Source organism: Sitophilus oryzae, unplaced genomic scaffold (assembly GCF_002938485.1).
Source record: "Sitophilus oryzae breed Bouriz unplaced genomic scaffold, Soryzae_2.0 scaffold_1802_pilon_pilon, whole genome shotgun sequence".
In the NCBI taxonomy this organism is placed as follows: Eukaryota; Metazoa; Arthropoda; class Insecta; order Coleoptera; family Curculionidae; genus Sitophilus; species Sitophilus oryzae.
Genome location: NW_022146505.1, coordinates 89,222 through 97,454, shown reverse-complemented (window position 1 = coordinate 97,454; position 8,233 = coordinate 89,222). Strand labels below are relative to the sequence as shown.

Here is an 8,233-nt window from a genome sequence, read left to right as displayed (position 1 = left end):
TGCATTTCTTTTGTTCCCTCTGGAACTGCCCATTTAGATCACGCATTTTTTTCTCAACTTTTGCAATGCTTTTTAACCATGCATCATGCTTTTTTTTATTTCACTTTAAATGAGGGACTACGGATATCCCATAACACTGTATGATCTCTATACAACTTAATTAGTTGACAAGTCTGCTCTTGGCTCTACTCCATAATATAACATAATATAACATAACAATATAAGAACATAGAGAAAGTAATAAAAAGTTTTACTTTACTATAAGTTCAAGCTTTTTACTATCTTTCTCTATGTATAAGAACAGGGCCTATTTTTCATCTGGTCGGGCCCTAAGGCCCAAGCAAAAATTCGGGCCCTCTTTTCCAATAAAATTCAAAAATTCTCTTGTTAGTTTGGGTTAAAAAAATAAAACAATTATTTTTATTTTTATTTTTTTAATAATTTTAAAAAATAAATAAACCTTATTATATTCAACAAAATAAATAATGAAAAAAAAACAAAAATTATATTAATCTAAAGCGTATTTTATTTAATTCTGTTTTCCTTATCAGATGTAACTGTTTTTTTCTCTGCTATGTAAATTTACATTTGAAATTATGAACATTTTACAACCTTTAACGGGCCTCCCAGATCACCGGGCCCAAGGCCCCGGCCTGATGGGCCTTATGGTAAAATAGGGCCTGTATAAGAACTATTCGATCGAAAAAAAATGGCGTCAGCGATGGGTATGAAATGAAGATCGCTGTCATTTTATATGAAAAATTATAGTGGGAATGTCATCGATCGTCATGTCTAAGCCAACTGGACGGGAAGCAGACTGGACGCAGTTTTTTTTTCGATCGATTGGTATTATTGACCAGTAAATAAACAAACCCAATATTAGCTCACCATACTAAGATTCTATCGCGCACTTCACTGAAAATATGAGAGGCTAAACTAGAAATTTTTTTTAGCAAGTCTGGACGCATTGTTTCATGTTACAATAGCAGTGTTGAGCAACATCTTTTGATCTTTACCGACTACAAATGGATATCATCTAGCAAGTTTTATAGCAGCGAAATTTGCTAAATATGACTAAAAAAATATGTAACATGTTATATAACTTTGCTATATAGCAGTGTTATATAGCAAGTGTGGACCTTGATGATTGCAGTATATAGGCCACGTTGTACCTCTATTATATCGTTCTTCGAAAGACTGCATATATTCTTATCTACTAGGTTACATTCGGTGTCATCAATTTCATTTATTCTCAGCCTAATTTTGGAGGTGAGACGTGATTGAAGAGGTGCTTTTCTATACCTAATGTCTTCTTCAACTCTTTCCTTGTCAGTCGCAGAAAAATCAATCAGTTATTAAGTCTCACAAGGCACGTACACACTATATACAGGGTGTCCCACTTAAGATAGATACGAGCCAATATCTTGGTTGTTTGTTGCGCGATCTTTTTTATTTTTGGCAGGAGGCTGACTGGCTATAAGACGTACATTATGCCCAGGATAAGAAATGCGATACGTCATAGACGTACGTTTTAATGGGGTTTGATATTTTTCGAGTCAAGAGTAAACTTGCCTTAGGACAGTATTTATTTCAAATCTGATAAATTATATTGAATCCTCCTTACCTAAGATAATTAAGTTCTAATTTTGATAAATATTGATACAGGGTGTGTCATTAAAATAAGATATTTTTATTTTTATTATTATTTTTTTAAGTACTTACGACGCCGCTGGATAAACAACTGTACGCCTTATAGCCATACAGCCTCCTGCCAAAAATGAAAAAGATCGCTCAACAATCAAGATATTGGCTTGTATCCATCTTAAGTGGGACACCCTGTATGTATAAGAGAGACAATGATTATTTTTTATCTTTTCTTACCATTTACTTTTAGAGTTCCATTTTTTTGTAGAGGTGTAGATTCGTAGAGGTGTCTTTTCCTAAAAAAAAAACGTTACTAATTAGACATTAACCCGATGCTAGATTTCTGTAAAGTTGAAAACCTAACCTAACACAATTTAACTTATATACAGAAACTACATAAACAGAAATTATATACAATAGAAATATTGGAGGAAAATCTTGGAAGCTGTCCAAATAATTTGTTATAAACTAATTAACTTGTGTTTAGAAAGCTTTGATCCCTTATAAGGACAATAGGGACATATATTACATGAATTAATATCAATTTTTAAAACAGAGAGAAACCAAAATCTTTACACATTATAATTTATAATTCTACCAATAGACATCCTAAAATATCTATTTGGCATAACTGTCAGACTAAAATTAACTTTTCAAGAAAAACGAATTATTGTTTTACTGTATTTTTTGATATTCGTGTACTTTATTACACTTAAATTTAAAAAAAACTCTGGGCTATTATACTATAAGTGAAAAGTGAATATAAAACATAAGTTTAAGTTAAATATAATATCTGGCAAAACATCTGGTGACACAAGATAAAAAATGTATTTATAAAATTTAAAAATGGAGAGAAGTAGAGTTGAATTATGGGGAACAAGTGTCATGAACCTCCCGAAAATTTATACAGCATCGAATTTCAAAGTTTAAGTTTATTAAAATGCATATTTGGATAAAATCCAGTTTTTCAAAAGGTTTCTTTTTTAGACTTAATTGCTTTGACTTCTAGTAGATTGAGAGACGTAAAAAATATTTTTTTTATAAATATAATTGTTGTAAATCAATTAAAATACACAATTTAAATTATTCACACTTATTACCGAAAATTTTCTGTGACATGATATGTATACAGGGTTGTTCACCACATACGACACGGAGTATTGTAGCTAAACGATTAGATTTTTACAAAATGTAAGTTTTGGGTTCGTTGAAGGACTATTAGAGCTACAATTTAAAAATATTTTTACAAGATACAGAGTGTCCCAAATAAATAAAAAATATCAAAGTTGTATTTTTTTAAATGGAACACCCTGTATATTATTGCATTTTTAGTTTCTACGATTAAAATAAAGGTAAAAAAAAGGTTTATTACACTTAAACCTTACCGTTTTTGAAATATTTTCAATTTTGCTAAATTGCAGTATAAATTTTAAGGCTTCATTTCTCCGAGGATATCAAAGTTTTTAATACTAAATATTTACTGAAGTTTATTTATTGATCAGTTATTGTGTTGCAATAATAAAACTTATACCACCTTATACAGAGTGTCTAAATATTTATTTTAAATAATTGCTAGTTCTAAACGGCAATAACTTATTTACATTAAATAGAACACCCTGTATATTTTATGAGAATCAGATGCACAATTTAATTGTCTATCAAATTGTATTATACCACTTCTTACCTATTCTTTCAAGTCTTCGTAGAAAATGCATTTTCTTATAATTTAGACCTCATTTATCAATATACCCATGGAATATTGACATTTTAGATTGTTTTTAAAACAACAAATGTAAAAAATGTACAGGCTAGTAATATTATCGTTTTTAGTAAAACGATAATATTACTAGCCTATTTGTATGCAAAAAGAAAACTATCTAAATCTTGATAAAAGAGTATACCATTAATTAAATATACCACCAGTATTTCCGCCCAAATACTAATTAACTACATACTTAATTGTGTTCGTTAATAAATTATTCTAAATAAATGTGGATTTGAATCAGAAATCAATATAATAATAAGTTATGAAAATGAACGTCTCTGTTGTTATAAATAAGCATTTGTCAAAAAATTAAATATCATTTTTAAGGTGTTACTTTTTACCACACTGTCTAATACACATACATAATTCACTTTTTTAGTATTTGGAGCAATTATTATTAATCAACGCAAACAGTCAATTAATGTAATTTGAATACTGGAATCATATTAATAGGTCCTCTTTAACAAATATTTGAACAGTTTTTTTTATTTTTTAATGAAATAAACGAACTATATCGACAATATTAGTATCTGTACTCTTTAAAAATTTTGTACATCTTTAAAAATAATCTAAAATGTCAATATTCCATGGGTATATTGATAAATGAGTTCTAAATTACAACAAAATGCATTTTCTACGGAAGAGATAGGTAAAAAACGGTATAATACAATTTGATAGACAATTAAATTGTACATCTGATTCTCATAAAATATACAGGGTGTTCCATTTAAATCAAACAAGTTATTGCCGTTTAAAGCTAGTAATTATTTAAAATAAATTTTTAGACACTCTGTATAAGGTAATAAAGTTTTTATTATTGCAACACAATAACTGATCAATAAATAAACTTCAGAATCTTTAGTATTAAAAACTTTGATACTCTCGGAGAAATGAAACCTTAAAATTTATACTGCAATTTCACAAAATTGAAAATATTTCAAAAACGGTAAGGTTTAAGCGTAATAAACCTTAATCAAATTTACCTTTATTTTAATCGTACAAACTAAAAATGTAATAATATATAGGGTGTTCCATTTAAAAAAATACAACTTTGATATTTTTTATTTATTTGGGACATCCTCTATCTTGTAAAAATATTTTTAAATTGTAGCTCTAATAGTCCTTCAACGAACCCAAAACTTACAATTTGTAAAAATCTAGTCATTTAGCTACAATACTCCGTGTCGTATGTGGTGAACAACCCTGTATATTATAAAGGCAGTAAATAAATTTATGAGTTTTCAAATACTCCTCATAAACATATAAACTATTCGTTGTTGTGCATTCCAGTTTTAAGTTGTTTTCAGCACTAACTTTCTGTTTTTCTGTAAAGTATTTTGCACGAAAATAAGATGCTGAGGAGGATTTTAAATATATTTGAAATATATCCAAGAGTGACAATTAAAAATTATGTGGATACATGCAACTTATAAATTAAAATAAAATCCAAAACTATTCCACTGAGATGAGATGAGAAATAAGTACAAACCAAAATTCTAATTATAACTGGAATGACTTTGTCTTAGTAACTTATACAAACTTATAACAACAAATGTTTGTTTTTATAAAGTTTTCAAGTTGGAAATAAAAAAAACAGAGATTAATCAACTCATATAACGAAAAACACAAATATTAAATAAATAAAATCACTATATCATTCACTACAGTACACCAAAACACTTTAATTTTAACAATGGACGTGCGTTTCGCTAACTATGTTAACATCATCAGCAGATGATTAAAACTAGTTTTAATTTATTCATTTGCGGATGATGCTATATGGTTAGCAAAATGTGTTTTGGTGTATTGTAGTGAATCAGTGTTTTTATTTTGTTGTTGTAAGACCAAAGGTTTCAACCCCCAACTGTAATTAAATAAATGCTGGAGATATCCTCAACTGTAAAAATAAATGCTGGAGATATACCGGGTGTTGCATCGTCGCTGGGAACATAGGAAATTCCATGCAAAATTTGAACTGTCCAAATATTAGCTCCCCTATGGATTTTAGAGCGAAGTCGTAAATAGACTTTTTAAAGGTCTACAGTTGGTAAACACACATGCCAAATTTGAACAATTTTGGACAAGCCAATTTTAGGTAATTTGAGAAAAACTTACTGATGTACTAAGCAAAATAAAAACACTAAATCACCACAATACACCAAAACACTTTTACTTTTACACTGGAAATTGAAGCCTATGGACTTTACAAAAAACTTACTTATAAGCTAACTAATGTAGAGTATGAATGTTGGTGTCCCTTTCAGAGAAATATGTTTGTGGTTATCAATTCAAAATTTGTTAAGAAAATCTTTCTTCGCAGACTTTTGATAAACAAGAGCTCAGTTTATTAAACAAAGGTTTAAAGTAGGTATGCATTGCCCAACTCTGGTAGCGCTTTGGAGGAAATCGTCGTTGGTGTTGAAACTGCTATTCAGCACTTGCCCGAGGCTTCTAAAGTATTTACAAGAGAGGCTTGTAGAAATCAGTTATCAAAAAGTATCGTTTCAAGTAATTGATTAAAATCTAACAAAGAGCACAATATTGTCAAGAGTTTGCGTAACAAAGATTGTTTCTATCTAAAAGCTGATAAGGGAAATAAGGTTGTTATATTAGATAAAAAAGACTATTACGATAAGGTTAGCAACTTAATCGATAATGGCCCCTACATAAATTTGAAAAAGAATCCTTTGTCTAAGATGGTAGCAGACGTTAAAAAAACTCTAAAAGAATGTAACACCCAAAATTATATCGTTAATATACCAAAATTGTATGCTTTGCCAAAAATTCATAAACCGAACAAGTCTATGCGCCCAATTGTTTCGGCTGTAGGTTCTCCGACTTATAATTTGGCAAAATGGTTATCAAGGGAGTTCGAAAATTTACCTAATCATGAACCTTCTTTCTCAGTTAGAAATAATATTGAATTCATTAACAAAATTAAAGATATAACATTTCATGAAGGTGAAATTTTGGTCCCCTTTGATGTATCTTCGTTGTTCCCAAGTGTTCCAATTCCACATTTTAGAATTTTTAAATTTAGAATGGTGGGAGGGGGGTTAATCCCTTCGACCTTACAGATCCATTTGTGTTCCCAACTTTATTGAATCGCAACTCATCATACCAGTCCCAGGGCTTTGGCAAAGCCAATTATCTGAGACAGTTTATAGAGTAGTTCTCCATCTCAATATCAGTCGGCCTGAAAATTATGGCATGAATGGTTGTCTTCTTGGTGCACTCAGTGATAGAGGTGTACTGGTGTTTCACCATCTTCCCAGAATCTACATTCGCCGTTTCTTCTCCAGTTCAAATTACACAAACAGAGGTGTTCATTTGGGGAACCAGTGTCCCATAATTTAAAAACCCGCGTGACAATCCGAAGATTGTTCTTACTCAGACCAGGAAGATCTGTGATTTTTCTTGAGCCCTCAGAAACTTCTTTGCCCTCAGAAACTTCTTCAGTGTCTTAGACCATTGCAAGATTTCCATTCAGGTTGCGGATGAATCTTCCAAGTTCTTCAATTCCGATTAGTTGGTTTCTACTTGGAAAATAAGAACGGTTCCTGGTCCAGTTAGTGGAGTGTTCGCTCCTTTTCTAGCTAGATTATTTGCCTTTTTCATTGCCTTCTATCCCTTGGTGAGCAGGCACCTTGATTATCAGGAGGACTTTTGTTTTTCTTTGCCTAATTTATTCCAAGCTTCTCTGGCCATTCTTTGACTAATTTCGAAGATTAGTTGATGCAGGTTGATCGCCTTTAACGCTTTTTGACTATCAGATAAGATGGCTGGCCCTACTTGTTTCCAAATGGTTTCCTATCTAAGATAGGTTGTACGCATCTCTAGATAGCGTAGATTTCTACCTATGGGATACTAGGGTAAGTGCCCATTGGTTTGGAGTAGTAGCTCTCAGCCCAAACACTCAATCCCTGTTCCCGTATTGGTTTTGGAAACATCAATTATACAAGTTATGGTATATGGTCTTTTTTTTAACTTTCTGCTGAGCAAGCGTTTCGCTCTTCAAATCCTTCTTATTATATTACTACAGTGACATGTTTGTCAAAGTTGTACGTTCTTGGCATATCCTCGTCCACTGGGAGTTGGGAGAAGTGGAATTTTCTCTTTGAGGGTGTTCCAAGCCCCTGATCGGACAATTCTCCCAGTACTATTTCCGTTAGTGACCATTCTAATAATTGTCGCATTGGCATATCTACCAATGACAATGTACAGTGGTGTTAGATCTAGAATGACCTCCATTGCTGCTGCTGGACAGGTTCTCCTTAGCTCCTGTGATGCAAACGCTTGCTAGTCTCTGGACTTTGCATGGGTTTAGCCTTGCCGTCCATTGCTCCAGTTTTGTGTACCAGGCAGCTGCTCCATAAGTAATCAAGGGTCTTAATATATTGGTTTTATCCAGCGCAATATGTTAGGGGAGCAGCCCATCTATTTCCGGCCAGTCTTCTGCATACGATGAGAGCTTTTGTGGCTTTACTGGTAGTGTTCTTAATATGCCTGTTCCAGAGAAGTTATCCAGGGTTATTCCCAGGTATTTAGCTTCCTGTGTTGGCAGTATTCCTTTCCATCTAGTTGGATTCTTTTTCAAGTTTTTCCAGACTTCGCCTTCTGAGTGAATGGCACTATCGCAGTTTTGTCTGAGTTGATACTCAGCCCGACAGTCCTACACCATCTCTCTCAGTGATACGGAGTCCTCTTTGGATAATATCACACAAGGTGCCTTCATGTTTCCCCGAGCGATCATGACTATGTCGTCTGCATACCCAATGCAGTGTATTCCCGCTAGAGTTAATTCATTTAGTAGTACGTAGCACT

General features: G+C 32.2%; 1 long non-coding RNA gene across 1 annotated transcript; it reads right to left on the bottom strand.

The window, feature by feature from the left end:
- Positions 1-497: 497 nt before the first annotated feature.
- LOC115883032 lies at positions 498-5,667 on the bottom strand. The gene is made up of 3 exons (XR_004050315.1): positions 5,628-5,667; positions 1,882-1,940; positions 498-1,325 (listed from the first exon to the last, which is right to left on the bottom strand). It is a non-coding gene; the product is annotated as an uncharacterized LOC115883032 (long non-coding RNA).
- Between the last annotated feature and the right edge of the window lie 2,566 nt (positions 5,668-8,233).